Source organism: Triturus cristatus, chromosome 8, assembly GCF_964204655.1.
Source record: "Triturus cristatus chromosome 8, aTriCri1.1, whole genome shotgun sequence".
NCBI classification, from domain to species: Eukaryota; Metazoa; Chordata; class Amphibia; order Caudata; family Salamandridae; genus Triturus; species Triturus cristatus.
This window is the reverse complement of record NC_140591.1, coordinates 57,058,920-57,074,633: the sequence shown is the minus strand read 5'-3', so window position 1 is coordinate 57,074,633 and position 15,714 is coordinate 57,058,920. Positions and strand designations below refer to the sequence as shown.

The window sequence follows — 15,714 nt, the reverse complement described above, 5'->3', positions numbered from 1 at the left end:
AAATGCAGACCCTGGTCATTCTATCTGCATGTGCAGTTATGTGTTAAATTGTCCAATATTATTCAGCAGCTAAATTGGTCTGATGGGTGAATTTCCTTTTTAGGAGCCAAGTTAGTTAGAAGATGTTTGTAAACTATGAATGGACTTATACTCAGACACACAGACCTATATGGCGAGGGTAGGCAAACTAGGTCATCTGACTACTAACAGTTTTGTATAAGGGGAACTCGAGGCTGATGCAGGCAAAGCTTTACTTTCAATTAAAGGAAGAATTGGCAAATAAAGCAGGTAAAGTTGAATGCAAGAGAGGTGGAAGCAAGTTTGACAGAAAGACAGAATGTAAAAAATATGTTGAAATGGTTGTCTTATCGATCAGCTTGATAAAAGGTTTTGATCATTATAAACAACGTCAATATGAGTTGACTCCAAATAGCATTTGTGGCATGCAAAGCATAAGTTCAAAATGTGCCTAAACCCGGAATTGAACCAGGGACCTTTAGATCTTCAGTCTACTGCTCTCCCAACTGAGCTATTTCATCCAGCTGGCAATTTCGGCTTTCTGTTGTATTTTTTATAATTGTTAAAGATAAATGCAGAACCTGGTCACTCTATCTGCATGTGCAGTTATGTGTTAAATTGTCCAGTATTATTCAGTAGCTAAATTGGTCTGATGGGTGAATTTCCTTTTTAGGAGCCAAGTTAGTTAGATGATGTTTGTAAACTATGAATGGACTTATACTCAGAAACACAGACCTATATGGCGAGGGTCGGCAAGCTAGGTCATCTGACTACTAACAGTTTTGTATAAGGGGAACTGGAGGCTGATGCAGGCAAAGCTTTACTTTCAATTAAAGGAAGAATTGGGAAATAAAGGAGGCAAAGTTGAATACAAGAGAGGTGGAAGCAAGTTTGAAAGAAAGACAGAAAGTAAATAATATGTTGAATTCATTGTATTGTCGATTATCTTGATAAAAGGTTTTGATCATTATTAACAAAGTCAATATGAGTTGACTCAAAATAGTCTTTGTGGCATGCAAAGCAGAAGTTCAAAATGTGCCGAAACCCAGGATCGAACCAGGGACCTTTAGATCTTCAGTTTATCGCCCTCCCAACTGAGCTATTTCGGCCTGCCAGCAACTATAGTATTCAGCCTCTTTTTTTGAACAATCCCAGAACAGAGATGCAGAACCTGGATTTTCAATCTGAGGTTAGAGCTGTGTTTTAATGTGTCCTGCATTGTTCAGCAGCTAACTGGTGAAATGGGTGAGTAGCGTTTTTGGGATAAATGTTAGGTCGTTTTTCTTTTAAAACTCTGAGTGGACCAGCACTGTATTACACAGACGTATGTCGCCTGAGTAGGTAAGTTATGTCATCTCAACACTGACAACTTTGTTCAAGGAGAAGTGAAAGCTGATGCAGACAAGAGTTTACTTTGAAAAAAGTATAAAATGGGATAAATTCGTCATCAAAGCTGATGGCAAGAGAGGTGGAAGCAAGTTTAGAAGGAGGACAGAAAGACAACTTTTTGTTGAAGTTATCATGTTGTTGATCAGTTGATAAAATATTTTGAGAAATAAAGAAAAAAAAACTAGAGCTGATTTCAAGAAATATTTTGCAAGAATGTAGGATCCCCTCGCACTGTGCTGAAAGTCAGGATTGAATCAGGTACCTTAAGCTCTTCAGTCTAACGATCTCCCAACTGAGATATTTCAGCCAACATGTCCCTGTGGCCTCCTGATGTATTATTAATAATTGTAGACGATACATACAGAACCTGGTCATTCTATTTTCGTTTATAGTTATGTGTTAAAGTGTCCAGTATCATTCAGCAGGTAACTTGGTCTGATGAGTGAATATCCTTTTTAGGGGACAAGGAAGGTAGAATTTTTTTTTCTAAACTCTGAATTGACTTATACTCTGAAACACAGACCTATATGGCCAGGGTGTGCAAGCTATGTCATCTGACTACTGACAGTTTTGTATAAGGGGAATTGGAGGCTGATGCAGGCAAAGCTTTACTTTAAAATAAAGCAAGAAGTTGCAAATAAATGAGGCATAGTTGAATACAAGAGAGGTGGAAGCAAGTTTGAAAGGAAGACAGAAAGTAAATAATATGTTGAATTGATTGTGTTGTTGATCAGATTGATAAAAGGTTTTGATAAAGAAGAGCGTTGATTTAACTCCAAACAGCTTTTGTGAAATGAAAAGCAGAAATTGAAATTGTGCCAAAACCCGGGATTGAACCAGGGACCTTTAGATCTTCAGTCTAACGCTCTCCCAACTGAGCTATTTCGGCCTGCTGGTAGGTTGGGTCTTCATCCTTTCTTTTAAACTTCCCAAGAAAATAGATGCTCAACCTCATGCTAGAGCTATGTTTTAAGATGTCCTGTATCATTCATCAGTTAACGGGTGCAATAGGTAAATAGCATTTTTCAGATCCAGGTTAGGTAGCTTTTGTTTTTTACTCTGAATGGACTAGCACCATATTACACAGAGGTATTTGGCCTGAGTAGGTAAGCTAAGTCATCTGAATACTGAAATCTGTGTTCAAGGAGAAGTGGAAGCTGATGCAGACAAGAGTTTACTTTACAAAAAAGCATGAAATAGGAAACATTTGTAGTCGAAGCTGAATGCAAGAGAGGTGGAAGCAAATTTAGAAGGAGGACAGAAAGACAATTCTATGTTCAATTGATCATGTTGTCGATCAGTTGATCAAATATTTTGATAAATAAAGAAAGAAAAACTTGAGCTGATACCAAGAAATATTTTGTGAGAAGCAAGAAACCTCTCAGACTTTTCCGAAACCCAGCATTGAACAAGGGACTTTTAGATTTTCAATCTAACACTCTCCCAACTGAGCTATTTCATCCAGCTGGCCATTTTGGCTTTCTGTTGTATTTTTGATAATTGTTAAAGATAAATGCAGACCCTGGTCATTCTATCTGCATGTGCAGTTATGTGTTAAATTGTCCAATATTATTCAGCAGCTAAATTGGTCTGATGGGTGAATTTCCTTTTTAGGAGCCAAGTTAGTTAGAAGATGTTTGTAAACTATGAATGGACTTATACTCAGACACACAGACCTATATGGCGAGGGTAGGCAAACTAGGTCATCTGACTACTAACAGTTTTGTATAAGGGGAACTCGAGGCTGATGCAGGCAAAGCTTTACTTTCAATTAAAGGAAGAATTGGCAAATAAAGCAGGTAAAGTTGAATACAAGAGAGGTGGAAGCAAGTTTGACAGAAAGACAGAATGTAAAAAATATGTTGAAATGGCTGTCTTATCGATCAGCTTGATAAAAGGTTTTGATCATTATAAACAACGTCAATATGAGTTGACTCCAAATAGCATTTGTGGCATGCAAAGCAGAAGTTCAAAATGTGCCTAAACCCGGGATTGAACCAGGGACCTTTAGGTCTTCAGTCTACTGCTCTCCCAACTGAGCTACTTCATCCAGCTGGCAATTTCGGCTTTCTGTTGTATTTTTTATAATTGTTAAAGATAAATGCAGAACCTGGTCACTCTATCTGCATGTGCAGTAATGTGTTAAATTGTCCAGTATTATTCAGTAGCTAAATTGGTCTGATGGGTGAATTTCCTTTTTAGGAGCCAAGTTAGTTAGATGATGTTTGTAAACTATGAATGGACTTATACTCAGAAACACAGACCTATATGGCGAGGGTCGGCAAGCTAGGTCATCTGACTACTAACAGTTTTGTATAAGGGGAACTGGAGGCTGATGCAGGCAAAGCTTTACTTTCAATTAAAGGAAGAATTGGGAAATAAAGGAGGCAAAGTTGAATACAAGAGAGGTGGAAGCAAGTTTGAAAGAAAGACAGAAAGTAAATAATATGTTGAATTAATTGTATTGTCGATTATCTTGATAAAAGGTTTTGATCATTATAAACAAAGTCAATATGAGTTGACTCAAAATAGTCTTTGTGGCATGCAAAGCAGAAGTTCAAAATGTGCCGAAACCCTGGATCGAACCAGGGACCTTTAGATCTTCAGTCTAACGCTCTCCCAACTGAGCTATTTCGGCCTGCCAGCAGCTATAGTATTCAGCCTCTTTTTTTGAACAATCCCAGAACAGAGATGCAGAACCTGGATTTTCAATCTGAGGTTAGAGCTGTGTTTTAATGTGTCCTGCATTGTTCAGCAGCTAACTGGTGAAATGGGTGAGTAGCGTTTTTGGGATAAATGTTAGGTAATTTTTTTTTTTAAACTCTGAGTGGACCAGCACTGTATTACACAGACGTATGTCGCCTGAGTAGGTAAGCTATGTCATCTCAATACTGACAACTTTGTTCAAGGAGAAGTGAAAGCTGATGCAGACAAGAGTTTACTTTGAAAAAAGTATAAAATGGGATAAATTCGTCATCAAAGCTGATGGCAAGAGAGGTGGAAGCAAGTTTAGAAGGAGGACAGAAAGACAACTTTTTGTTGAAGTTATCATGTTGTTGATCAGTTGATAAAATATTTTGAGAAATAAAGAAAAAAAAACTAGAGCTGATTTCAAGAAATATTTTGCAAGAATGTAGGATCCCCTCGCACTGTGCTGAAAGTCAGGATTGAATCAGGTACCTTAAGCTCTTCAGTCTAACGATCTCCCAACTGAGATATTTCAGCCAACAAGTCCCTGTGGCCTCCTGATGTATTATGAATAATTGTAGACGATACATACAGAACCTGGTCATTCTATTTTCGTTTATAGTTATGTGTTAAAGTGTCCAGTATCATTCAGCAGGTAACTTGGTCTGATGAGTGAATATCCTTTTTAGGGGACAAGGTAGGTAGAATTTTCTTTCTAAACTCTGAATTGACTTATACTCTGAAACACAGACCTATATGGCCAGGGTGTACAAGCTATGTCATCTGACTACTGACAGTTTTGTATAAGGGGAATTGGAGGCTGATGCAGGCAAAGCTTTACTTTAAAATAAAGCAAGAAGTTGCAAATAAATGAGGCATAGTTGAATACAAGAGAGGTGGAAGCAAGTTTGAAAGGAAGACAGAAAGTAAATAATATGTTGAATTGATTGTGTTGTTGATCAGATTGATAAAAGGTTTTGATAAAGAAGAGCGTTGATTTAACTCCAAACAGCTTTTGTGACATGAAAAAGCAGAAGTTGAAATTGTGCCGAAACCCGGGATTGAACCAGGGACCTTTAGATCTTCAGTCTAACGCTCTCCCAACTGAGCTATTTCGGCCTGCTGGTAGTTTGGGTCTTCATCCTTTCTTTTAAACTTTCCAAGAAAATAGATGCTCAACCTCATGCTAGAGCTATGTTTTAAGATGTCCTGTATCATTCATCAGTTAACGGGTGCAATAGGTAAATAGCATTTTTCGGATCCAGGTTAGGTAGCTTTTTTTTTTACTCTGAATGGACTAGCACCATATTACACAGAGGTATTTGGCCTGAGTAGGTAAGCTATGTCATCTGAATACTGAAATCTGTGTTCAAGGAGAAGTGGAAGCTGATGCAGACAAGAGTTTACTTTACAAAAAAGCATGAAATAGGAAACATTTGTAGTCGAAGCTGAATGCAAGAGAGGTGGAAGCAAATTTAGAAGGAGGACAGAAAGACAATTCTATGTTGAATTGATCATGTTGTCGATCAGTTGATCAAATATTTTGATAAATAAAGAAAGAAAAACTTGCGCTGATACCAAGAAATATATTGTGAGAAGCAAGAAACCTCTCAGACTTTTCCGAAACCCAGCATTGAACAAGGGACTTTTAGATTTTCAATCTAACACTCTCCCAACTGAGCTATTTCATCCAGCTGGCCATTTTGGCTTTCTGTTGTATTTTTGATAATTGTTAAAGATAAATGCAGACCCTGGTCATTCTATCTGCATGTGCAGTTATGTGTTAAATTGTCCAATATTATTCAGCAGCTAAATTGGTCTGATGGGTGAATTTCCTTTTTAGGAGCCAAGTTAGTTAGAAGATGTTTGTAAACTATGAATGGACTTATACTCAGACACACAGACCTATATGGCGAGGGTAGGCAAACTAGGTCATCTGACTACTAACAGTTTTGTATAAGGGGAACTCGAGGCTGATGCAGGCAAAGCTTTACTTTCAATTAAAGGAAGAATTGGCAAATAAAGCAGGTAAAGTTGAATGCAAGAGAGGTGGAAGCAAGTTTGACAGAAAGACAGAATGTAAAAAATATGTTGAAATGGTTGTCTTATCGATCAGCTTGATAAAAGGTTTTGATCATTATAAACAACGTCAATATGAGTTGACTCCAAATAGCATTTGTGGCATGCAAAGCATAAGTTCAAAATGAGCCTAAACCCGGAATTGAACCAGGGACCTTTAGATCTTCAGTCTACTGCTCTCCCAACTGAGCTATTTCATCCAGCTGGCAATTTCGGCTTTCTGTTGTATTTTTTATAATTGTTAAAGATAAATGCAGAACCTGGTCACTCTATCTGCATGTGCAGTTATGTGTTAAATTGTCCAGTATTATTCAGTAGCTAAATTGGTCTGATGGGTGAATTTCCTTTTTAGGAGCCAAGTTAGTTAGATGATGTTTGTAAACTATGAATGGACTTATACTCAGAAACACAGACCTATATGGCGAGGGTCGGCAAGCTAGGTCATCTGACTACTAACAGTTTTGTATAAGGGGAACTGGAGGCTGATGCAGGCAAAGCTTTACTTTCAATTAAAGGAAGAATTGGGAAATAAAGGAGGCAAAGTTGAATACAAGAGAGGTGGAAGCAAGTTTGAAAGAAAGACAGAAAGTAAATAATATGTTGAATTCATTGTATTGTCGATTATCTTGATAAAAGGTTTTGATCATTATAAACAAAGTCAATATGAGTTGACTCAAAATAGTCTTTGTGGCATGCAAAGCAGAAGTTCAAAATGTGCCGAAACCCAGGATCGAACCAGGGACCTTTAGATCTTCAGTTTATCGCCTTCCCAACTGAGCTATTTCGGCCTGCCAGCAACTATAGTATTCAGCCTCTTTTTTTGAACAATCCCAGAACAGAGATGCAGAACCTGGATTTTCAATCTGAGGTTAGAGCTGTGTTTTAATGTGTCCTGCATTGTTCAGCAGCTAACTGGTGAAATGGGTGAGTAGCGTTTTTGGGATAAATGTTAGGTCGTTTTTCTTTTAAAACTCTGAGTGGACCAGCACTGTATTACACAGACGTATGTCGCCTGAGTAGGTAAGTTATGTCATCTCAACACTGACAACTTTGTTCAAGGAGAAGTGAAAGCTGATGCAGACAAGAGTTTACTTTGAAAAAAGTATAAAATGGGATAAATTCGTCATCAAAGCTGATGGCAAGAGAGGTGGAAGCAAGTTTAGAAGGAGGACAGAAAGACAACTTTTTGTTGAAGTTATCATGTTGTTGATCAGTTGATAAAATATTTTGAGAAATAAAGAAAAAAAAACTAGAGCTGATTTCAAGAAATATTTTGCAAGAATGTAGGATCCCCTCGCACTGTGCTGAAAGTCAGGATTGAATCAGGTACCTTAAGCTCTTCAGTCTAACGATCTCCCAACTGAGATATTTCAGCCAACATGTCCCTGTGGCCTCCTGATGTATTATTAATAATTGTAGACGATACATACAGAACCTGGTCATTCTATTTTCGTTTATAGTTATGTGTTAAAGTGTCCAGTATCATTCAGCAGGTAACTTGGTCTGATGAGTGAATATCCTTTTTAGGGGACAAGGAAGGTAGAATTTTTTTTTCTAAACTCTGAATTGACTTATACTCTGAAACACAGACCTATATGGCCAGGGTGTGCAAGCTATGTCATCTGACTACTGACAGTTTTGTATAAGGGGAATTGGAGGCTGATGCAGGCAAAGCTTTACTTTAAAATAAAGCAAGAAGTTGCAAATAAATGAGGCATAGTTGAATACAAGAGAGGTGGAAGCAAGTTTGAAAGGAAGACAGAAAGTAAATAATATGTTGAATTGATTGTGTTGTTGATCAGATTGATAAAAGGTTTTGATAAAGAAGAGCGTTGATTTAACTCCAAACAGCTTTTGTGAAATGAAAAGCAGAAATTGAAATTGTGCCAAAACCCGGGATTGAACCAGGGACCTTTAGATCTTCAGTCTAACGCTCTCCCAACTGAGCTATTTCGGCCTGCTGGTAGGTTGGGTCTTCATCCTTTCTTTTAAACTTCCCAAGAAAATAGATGCTCAACCTCATGCTAGAGCTATGTTTTAAGATGTCCTGTATCATTCATCAGTTAACGGGTGCAATAGGTAAATAGCATTTTTCAGATCCAGGTTAGGTAGCTTTTGTTTTTTACTCTGAATGGACTAGCACCATATTACACAGAGGTATTTGGCCTGAGTAGGTAAGCTAAGTCATCTGAATACTGAAATCTGTGTTCAAGGAGAAGTGGAAGCTGATGCAGACAAGAGTTTACTTTACAAAAAAGCATGAAATAGGAAACATTTGTAGTCGAAGCTGAATGCAAGAGAGGTGGAAGCAAATTTAGAAGGAGGACAGAAAGACAATTCTATGTTCAATTGATCATGTTGTCGATCAGTTGATCAAATATTTTGATAAATAAAGAAAGAAAAACTTGAGCTGATACCAAGAAATATTTTGTGAGAAGCAAGAAACCTCTCAGACTTTTCCGAAACCCAGCATTGAACAAGGGACTTTTAGATTTTCAATCTAACACTCTCCCAACTGAGCTATTTCATCCAGCTGGCCATTTTGGCTTTCTGTTGTATTTTTGATAATTGTTAAAGATAAATGCAGACCCTGGTCATTCTATCTGCATGTGCAGTTATGTGTTAAATTGTCCAATATTATTCAGCAGCTAAATTGGTCTGATGGGTGAATTTCCTTTTTAGGAGCCAAGTTAGTTAGAAGATGTTTGTAAACTATGAATGGACTTATACTCAGACACACAGACCTATATGGCGAGGGTAGGCAAACTAGGTCATCTGACTACTAACAGTTTTGTATAAGGGGAACTCGAGGCTGATGCAGGCAAAGCTTTACTTTCAATTAAAGGAAGAATTGGCAAATAAAGCAGGTAAAGTTGAATACAAGAGAGGTGGAAGCAAGTTTGACAGAAAGACAGAATGTAAAAAATATGTTGAAATGGCTGTCTTATCGATCAGCTTGATAAAAGGTTTTGATCATTATAAACAACGTCAATATGAGTTGACTCCAAATAGCATTTGTGGCATGCAAAGCAGAAGTTCAAAATGTGCCTAAACCCGGGATTGAACCAGGGACCTTTAGGTCTTCAGTCTACTGCTCTCCCAACTGAGCTACTTCATCCAGCTGGCAATTTCGGCTTTCTGTTGTATTTTTTATAATTGTTAAAGATAAATGCAGAACCTGGTCACTCTATCTGCATGTGCAGTAATGTGTTAAATTGTCCAGTATTATTCAGTAGCTAAATTGGTCTGATGGGTGAATTTCCTTTTTAGGAGCCAAGTTAGTTAGATGATGTTTGTAAACTATGAATGGACTTATACTCAGAAACACAGACCTATATGGCGAGGGTCGGCAAGCTAGGTCATCTGACTACTAACAGTTTTGTATAAGGGGAACTGGAGGCTGATGCAGGCAAAGCTTTACTTTCAATTAAAGGAAGAATTGGGAAATAAAGGAGGCAAAGTTGAATACAAGAGAGGTGGAAGCAAGTTTGAAAGAAAGACAGAAAGTAAATAATATGTTGAATTAATTGTATTGTCGATTATCTTGATAAAAGGTTTTGATCATTATAAACAAAGTCAATATGAGTTGACTCAAAATAGTCTTTGTGGCATGCAAAGCAGAAGTTCAAAATGTGCCGAAACCCGGGATCGAACCAGGGACCTTTAGATCTTCAGTCTAACGCTCTCCCAACTGAGCTATTTCGGCCTGCCAGCAGCTATAGTATTCAGCCTCTTTTTTTGAACAATCCCAGAACAGAGATGCAGAACCTGGATTTTCAATCTGAGGTTAGAGCTGTGTTTTAATGTGTCCTGCATTGTTCAGCAGCTAACTGGTGAAATGGGTGAGTAGCGTTTTTGGGATAAATGTTAGGTAATTTTTTTTTTTAAACTCTGAGTGGACCAGCACTGTATTACACAGACGTATGTCGCCTGAGTAGGTAAGCTATGTCATCTCAATACTGACAACTTTGTTCAAGGAGAAGTGAAAGCTGATGCAGACAAGAGTTTACTTTGAAAAAAGTATAAAATGGGATAAATTCGTCATCAAAGCTGATGGCAAGAGAGGTGGAAGCAAGTTTAGAAGGAGGACAGAAAGACAACTTTTTGTTGAAGTTATCATGTTGTTGATCAGTTGATAAAATATTTTGAGAAATAAAGAAAAAAAAACTAGAGCTGATTTCAAGAAATATTTTGCAAGAATGTAGGATCCCCTCGCACTGTGCTTAAAGTCAGGATTGAATCAGGTACCTTAAGCTCTTCAGTCTAACGATCTCCCAACTGAGATATTTCAGCCAACAAGTCCCTGTGGCCTCCTGATGTATTATTAATAATTGTAGACGATACATACAGAACCTGGTCATTCTATTTTCGTTTATAGTTATGTGTTAAAGTGTCCAGTATCATTCAGCAGGTAACTTGGTCTGATGAGTGAATATCCTTTTTAGGGGACAAGGTAGGTAGAATTTTCTTTCTAAACTCTGAATTGACTTATACTCTGAAACACAGACCTATATGGCCAGGGTGTACAAGCTATGTCATCTGACTACTGACAGTTTTGTATAAGGGGAATTGGAGGCTGATGCAGGCAAAGCTTTACTTTAAAATAAAGCAAGAAGTTGCAAATAAATGAGGCATAGTTGAATACAAGAGAGGTGGAAGCAAGTTTGAAAGGAAGACAGAAAGTAAATAATATGTTGAATTGATTGTGTTGTTGATCAGATTGATAAAAGGTTTTGATAAAGAAGAGCGTTGATTTAACTCCAAACAGCTTTTGTGACATGAAAAAGCAGAAGTTGAAATTGTGCCGAAACCCGGGATTGAACCAGGGACCTTTAGATCTTCAGTCTAACGCTCTCCCAACTGAGCTATTTCGGCCTGCTGGTAGTTTGGGTCTTCATCCTTTCTTTTAAACTTCCCAAGAAAATAGATGCTCAACCTCATGCTAGAGCTATGTTTTAAGATGTCCTGTATCATTCATCAGTTAACGGGTGCAATAGGTAAATAGCATTTTTCGGATCCAGGTTAGGTAGCTTTTGTTTTTTACTCTGAATGGACTAGCACCATATTACACAGAGGTATTTGGCCTGAGTAGGTAAGCTATGTCATCTGAATACTGAAATCTGTGTTCAAGGAGAAGTGGAAGCTGATGCAGACAAGAGTTTACTTTACAAAAAAGCATGAAATAGGAAACATTTGTAGTCGAAGCTGAATGCAAGAGAGGTGGAAGCAAATTTAGAAGGAGGACAGAAAGACAATTCTATGTTGAATTGATCATGTTGTCGATCAGTTGATCAAATATTTTGATAAATAAAGAAAGAAAAACTTGAGCTGATACCAAGAAATATTTTGTGAGAAGCAAGAAACCTCTCAGACTTTTCCGAAACCCAGCATTGAACAAGGGACTTTTAGATTTTCAATCTAACACTCTCCCAACTGAGCTATTTCATCCAGCTGGCCATTTTGGCTTTCTGTTGTATTTTTGATAATTGTTAAAGATAAATGCAGACCCTGGTCATTCTATCTGCATGTGCAGTTATGTGTTAAATTGTCCAATATTATTCAGCAGCTAAATTGGTCTGATGGGTGAATTTCCTTTTTAGGAGCCAAGTTAGTTAGAAGATGTTTGTAAACTATGAATGGACTTATACTCAGACACACAGACCTATATGGCGAGGGTAGGCAAACTAGGTCATCTGACTACTAACAGTTTTGTATAAGGGGAACTCGAGGCTGATGCAGGCAAAGCTTTACTTTCAATTAAAGGAAGAATTGGCAAATAAAGCAGGTAAAGTTGAATACAAGAGAGGTGGAAGCAAGTTTGACAGAAAGACAGAATGTAAAAAATATGTTGAAATGGTTGTCTTATCGATCAGCTTGATAAAAGGTTTTGATCATTATAAACAACGTCAATATGAGTTGACTCCAAATAGCATTTGTGGCATGCAAAGCAGAAGTTCAAAATGTGCCTAAACCCGGGATTGAACCAGGAACCTTTAGATCTTCAGTCTACTGCTCTCCCAACTGAGCTATTTCATCCAGCTGGCAATTTCGGCTTTCTGTTGTATTTTTTATAATTGTTAAAGATAAATGCAGAACCTGGTCACTCTATCTGCATGTGCAGTTATGTGTTAAATTGTCCAGTATTATTCAGTAGCTAAATTGGTCTGATGGGTGAATTTTCTTTTTAGGAGCCAAGTTAGTTAGATGATGTTTGTAAACTATGAATGGACTTATACTCAGAAACACAGACCTATATGGCGAGGGTCGGCAAGCTAGGTCATCTGACTACTAACAGTTTTGTATAAGGGGAACTGGAGGCTGATGCAGGCAAAGCTTTACTTTCAATTAAAGGAAGAATTGGGAAATAAAGGAGGCAAAGTTGAATACAAGAGAGGTGGAAGCAAGTTTGAAAGAAAGACAGAAAGTAAATAATATGTTGAATTAATTGTATTGTCGATTATCTTGATAAAAGGTTTTGATCATTATAAACAAAGTCAATATGAGTTGACTCAAAATAGTCTTTGTGGCATGCAAAGCAGAAGTTCAAAATGTGCCGAAACCCAGGATCGAACCAGGGACCTTTAGATCTTCAGTCTAACGCTCTCCCAACTGAGCTATTTCGGCCTGCCAGCAGCTACATTATTCAGCCTCTTTTTTTGAACAATCCCAGAACAGAGATGCAGAACCTGGATTTTCAATCTGAGGTTAGAGCTGTGTTTTAATGTGTCCTGCATTGTTCAGCAGCTAACTGGTGAAATGGGTGAGTAGCGTTTTTGGGATAAATGTTAGGTCGTTTTTCTTTTAAAACTCTGAGTGGACCAGCACTGTATTACACAGACGTATGTCGCCTGAGTAGGTAAGCTATGTCATCTCAATACTGACAACTTTGTTCAAGGAGAAGTGAAAGCTGATGCAGACAAGAGTTTACTTTGAAAAAAGTATAAAATGGGATAAATTCGTCATCAAAGCTGATGGCAAGAGAGGTGGAAGCAAGTTTAGAAGGAGGACAGAAAGACAACTTTTTGTTGAAGTTATCATGTTGTTGATCAGTTGATAAAATATTTTGAGAAATAAAGAAAAAAAAACTAGAGCTGATTTCAAGAAATATTTTGCAAGAATGTAGGATCCCCTCGCACTGTGCTGAAAGTCAGGATTGAATCAGGTACCTTAAGCTCTTCAGTCTAACGATCTCCCAACTGAGATATTTCAGCCAACAAGTCCCTGTGGCCTCCTGATGTATTATTAATAATTGTAGACGATACATACAGAACCTGGTCATTCTATTTTCGTTTATAGTTATGTGTTAAAGTGTCCAGTATCATTCAGCAGGTAACTTGGTCTGATGAGTGAATATCCTTTTTAGGGGACAAGGAAGGTAGAATTTTTTTTTCTAAACTCTGAATTGACTTATACTCTGAAACACAGACCTATATGGCCAGGGTGTGCAAGCTATGTCATCTGACTACTGACAGTTTTGTATAAGGGGAATTGGAGGCTGATGCAGGCAAAGCTTTAAATTAAAATAAAGCAAGAAGTTGCAAATAAATGAGGCATAGTTGAATACAAGAGAGGTGGAAGCAAGTTTGAAAGGAAGACAGAAAGTAAATAATATGTTGAATTGATTGTGTTGTTGATCAGATTGATAAAAGGTTTTGATAAAGAAGAGCGTTGATTTAACTCCAAACAGCTTTTGTGACATGAAAAGCAGACGTTGAAATTGTGCCGAAACCCGGGATTGAACCAGGGACCTTTAGATCTTCAGTCTAACGTTCTCCCAACTGAGCTATTTCGGCCTGCTGGTAGCTTGGGTCTTCATCCTTTCTTTTAAACTTCCCAAGAAAATAGATGCTCAACCTCATGCTAGAGCTATGTTTTAAGATGTCCTGTATCATTCATCAGTTAACGGGTGCAATAGGTAAATAGCATTTTTCGGATCCAGGTTAGGTAGCTTTTTTTTTTACTCTGAATGGACTAGCACCATATTACACAGAGGTATTTGGCCTGAGTAGGTAAGCTATGTCATCTGAATACTGAAATCTGTGTTCAAGGAGAAGTGGAAGCTGATGCAGACAAGAGTTTACTTTACAAAAAAGCATGAAATAGGAAACATTTGTAGTCGAAGCTGAATGCAAGAGAGGTGGAAGCAAATTTAGAGGAGGACAGAAAGACAATTCTATGTTGAATTGATCATGTTGTCGATCAGTTGATCAAATATTTTGATAAATAAAGAAAGAAAAACTTGAGCTGATACCAAGAAATATTTTGTGAGAAGCAAGAAACCTCTCAGACTTTTCCGAAACCCAGCATTGAAAAAGGGACTTTTAGATTTTCAATCTAACACTCTCCCAACTGAGCTATTTCATCCAGCTGGCCATTTTGGCTTTCTGTTGTATTTTTGATAATTGTTAAAGATAAATGCAGACCCTGGCCATTCTATCTGCATGTGCAGTTATGTGTTAAATTGTCTAATATTATTCAGCAGCTAAATTGGTCTGATGGGTGAATTTCCTTTTTAGGAGCCAAGTTAGTTAGAAGATGTTTGTAAACTATGGATGGACTTATACTCAGACACACAGACCTATATGGCGAGGGTAGGCAAACTAGGTCATCTGACTACTAACAGTTTTGTATAAGGGGAACTCGAGGCTGATGCAGGCAAAGCTTTACTTTCAATTAAAGGAAGAATTGGCAAATAAAGCAGGTAAAGTTGAATACAAGAGAGGTGGAAGCAAGTTTGACAGAAAGACAGAATGTAAAAAATATGTTGAAATGGTTGTCTTATCGATCAGCTTGATAAAAGGTTTTGATCATTATAAACAACGTCAATATGAGTTGACTCCAAATAGCATTTGTGGCATGCAAAGCAGAAGTTCAAAATGTGCCTAAACCCGGGATTGAACCAGGGACCTTTAGATCTTCAGTCTACTGCTCTCCCAACTGAGCTATTTCATCCAGCTGGCAATTTCGGCTTTCTGTTGTATTTTTTATAATTGTTAAAGATAAATGCAGAACCTGGTCACTCTATCTGCATGTGCAGTTATGTGTTAAATTGTCCAGTATTATACAGTAGCTAAATTGGTCTGATGGGTGAATTTCCTTTTTAGGAGCCAAGTTAGTTAGATGATGTTTGTAAACTATGAATGGACTTATAATCAGAAACACAGACCTATATGGCGAGGGTCGGCAAGCTAGGTCATCTGACTACTAACAGTTTTGTATAAGGGGAACTGGAGGCTGATGCAGGCAAAGCTTTACTTTCAATTAAAGGAAGAATTGGGAAATAAAGGAGGCAAAGTTGAATACAAGAGAGGTGGAAGCAAGTTTGAAAGAAAGACAGAAAGTAAATAATATGTTGAATTAATTGTATTGTCGATTATCTTGATAAAAGGTTTTGATCATTATAAACAAAGTCAATATGAGTTGACTCAAAATAGTCTTTGTGGCATGCAAAGCAGAAGTTCAAAATGTGCCAAAACCCGGGATCGAACCAGGGACCTTTAGATCTTCAGTCTAACGCTCTCCCAACTGAGCTATTTCGGC

General features: G+C 37.7%; 6 non-coding genes across 6 annotated transcripts; all 6 read right to left on the bottom strand.

Annotated features, from left to right (window-relative positions):
• Positions 1-2,223: 2,223 nt before the first annotated feature.
• On the bottom strand, positions 2,224-2,296 carry TRNAF-GAA (transfer RNA phenylalanine (anticodon GAA)). The gene has a single exon. It is a non-coding gene; the product is annotated as a tRNA-Phe (tRNA).
• A 2,845-nt stretch (positions 2,297-5,141) lies between these two features.
• TRNAF-GAA (transfer RNA phenylalanine (anticodon GAA)) lies at positions 5,142-5,214 on the bottom strand. The gene has a single exon. It is a non-coding gene; the product is annotated as a tRNA-Phe (tRNA).
• Positions 5,215-8,058: 2,844 nt separating this feature from the next.
• TRNAF-GAA (transfer RNA phenylalanine (anticodon GAA)) lies at positions 8,059-8,131 on the bottom strand. Its single transcript has one exon. It is a non-coding gene; the product is annotated as a tRNA-Phe (tRNA).
• A 1,676-nt stretch (positions 8,132-9,807) lies between these two features.
• Positions 9,808-9,880, bottom strand: TRNAF-GAA (transfer RNA phenylalanine (anticodon GAA)). Its single transcript has one exon. It is a non-coding gene; the product is annotated as a tRNA-Phe (tRNA).
• A 1,096-nt stretch (positions 9,881-10,976) lies between these two features.
• Positions 10,977-11,049, bottom strand: TRNAF-GAA (transfer RNA phenylalanine (anticodon GAA)). The gene has a single exon. It is a non-coding gene; the product is annotated as a tRNA-Phe (tRNA).
• Positions 11,050-15,641: 4,592 nt separating this feature from the next.
• TRNAF-GAA (transfer RNA phenylalanine (anticodon GAA)) lies at positions 15,642-15,714 on the bottom strand. Its single transcript has one exon. It is a non-coding gene; the product is annotated as a tRNA-Phe (tRNA).